The 2,341-nt window shown below is 45.1% G+C and overlaps 1 long non-coding RNA gene across 3 annotated transcripts in view; it reads right to left on the reverse strand.

Moving 5' to 3' along the window:
- Window positions 1–1,129: 1,129 nt before the first annotated feature.
- The window catches only part of LOC123979705, a 3,568-nt gene continuing 2,356 nt past the window's right edge, over window positions 1,130–2,341 (reverse strand). Inside the window, exons 3-5 of one of the 3 annotated variants that reach the window (XR_006827298.1) lie at window positions 1,805–1,863; window positions 1,465–1,642; window positions 1,130–1,360 (exon numbers count right to left, since the gene is read on the reverse strand). This is a non-coding gene — a long non-coding RNA (uncharacterized LOC123979705). The remainder of the gene's footprint in view (window positions 1,361–1,464; window positions 1,643–1,804; window positions 1,864–2,341) is intronic. The other 2 variants (XR_006827299.1, XR_006827300.1) reach the window with 2 other exon arrangements.

Consider the following 2,341-nt stretch of genomic DNA (forward strand, 5'->3'; position numbering starts at 1 on the left):
TGTACACAGTGCTGTGTAAATGTTACATCGTGTTTTGAAGGCCCGTCTGGGGTGTGCAAAGGCAGCTTACGGCCATTCCGGCCTGGGACTGCCCGATCTCACCTGATCTCGGAAGCCAGGCTTGGCTGGGCCTGCTTAGGACTTGGACGGGAGAGCGTTTGATCCTGGCTAGGGACTTCCAGGCGGACTGGATCCTTTCCCTGAATGTCCACCCAGGAATGAGCGTCTGTTTGTGAGTGAGGACCTCCGGCTGAAGGTGGCCTTGTCGCTGTACCCATACCCGGGAACGGGTGCCTATTCCTGTCTGTGGACTGCCAGCGTGAACGGTGTCCCGGTTCCTGGATGTTTACCCAGGAATCAGTGCCTGTGGATTCCAAGTGACTCTGGAGCACCTTGGACATTATGGGCAGAATACGTTTTTTGTCAATTAGCCGTAGAACATCTTTTGAAGGGCCGTTTGGGGGCGCCTGAGTGGCTTACGGCCACACCGCTCTGGGAGCGCCCGATCTTGTCCGATCTCCTGGGTAAAGTCCCAAGGGACCGGCACCCCCTTAACCACCGGAGGCCCATACCAAAAGGAACAGGAACAGATTCCTGGGTAAAGTTCCGGGGACCAGGCCACCTTCTGCTGGAGGTCCATACAGTCATTCCCGTGTAGACATTTAGGAAAAAGGGCCAGGTCGAGCTGGAAGTCCATACCCCATGAGCAGGCACTCAGTCCTGGGCAACGCTCTAGGCCCCTCCTGCTGAACGGCCCATAGCCAAATATAGATACTCATTCCTGGCTAAGGATCCAGGGATCAGGACCCCCAGGAACCAGGCCCCTCCAGCGCTGGAGGTAATTTTGGTGCTGGTATGTTGGGCACTAGCATACCAGCACCAGCATTAAATAATCCAGCATGGGATGCTGGTGCTGGTATGCTGGTTACTAAAGATGTTGAGGATAGTAGCTTGTTCACCAAGGAGGGATGCTGGATGCTGGACAACCACATTGAATTTTAGTATAATGAAAATGATGAAAATATTATGCTGCTTTGTTTCACGTATGTTAGTAACCACCAAAATAAAGACAAATGTTTTCAAAACAATATTTTCATTTAATAATAACAAGAACCAATAAACAATTACTGTTTAACATAAAAAACAAGCAAATGACAACATCGTCAAAATGAACAAAACTTAAGTACCCTTACATTGCATGGCACTTTGAGTGCTCTTATTCTTACTGAAGTGGCTTTTTTTTTTGTTTGTTTGTTAATGTCCATAATTTTTTCAGTTATGAAACGTCCAGCCTTTCCCCATCTGGCCTGCGTCTCCGTCTCCTCCAGATTCTTCCGACGCAGCCACTCCTTGTAACAGACTGAAAAGAAATACACAGATACAGTGTCACACCAGAACAAAGAAAAATGTAAATCAAATAACCCAGCACTTGGCATCCCACAAAGACCTTGTGGCTACTCCTACCTTTTAATGTGTGTAGTTTCTGTGGGGTTAAAGGCTAACTGGTGGTATTGGTGGTGGGGCATTCTTTCCCCATGAGGCTCCTTTCCCCCAGGGTTTTAGTGCCCCACATCGCCACTGCCAACTCTTTCACAAATAACCTTATCTCTTTTCGAATGCTTACTTCTCCTCCCAAGTGATTCTGGCAAAAATCCAAAATAAAAATAATAAAGGTATTAGATTGTACTTACATATAGAAGTCAGAAACACTTGAAGTGTAGTTGGGGTTACATTATGAAATTAACCCATGCACACAGATGCTGAGGGCAATGTAAACTTGTTGTAAACAGGACAAATCCTGTACCTCGTCTCCTTTGGGAGAAGCAGAGGGTCCCACCTCATCTGCACAGCCAGACTCTGCAACTATGTAAATCATAATGTAAACATACACAACCTGCAAATTCATCTATATCCAGATGTTTCATAGAAGAGACACGTTCTGTCTGCCACTGTTAACAGAGACCTGTCTGTAGTGGAGTTCAGACACTTCACTGATAAACCACAGACCTGTTGATTTAACATTAGGCTTCATGACAGAGAAGATTTTTATATCATGTTTTCACGATTTCAGCGTACTGCACTGTATCTGAATGTAGTTGTTCTTATGGAATCAGGTTATGGGGCAAAATTGTGAGCAAAATAGAAATGTTGATCATTAGTTATGAAATTGTGCCACAGATAAAATACCACTAAATTACAAAATAAATCATGTCATTAAGAAGCTACATTTTCAGCTGACAAATTGCATTTTTGTTTGAATGGCATCCTCAGAACTTAGGAAAAATGAGGGGGAAAAAAATCTGTCCTCACCATTGCATTGCACAGAGTTCAGTGATTTCAG

This window comes from Micropterus dolomieu, linkage group LG12 (assembly GCF_021292245.1).
Source record: "Micropterus dolomieu isolate WLL.071019.BEF.003 ecotype Adirondacks linkage group LG12, ASM2129224v1, whole genome shotgun sequence".
In the NCBI taxonomy this organism is placed as follows: domain Eukaryota; kingdom Metazoa; phylum Chordata; class Actinopteri; order Centrarchiformes; family Centrarchidae; genus Micropterus; species Micropterus dolomieu.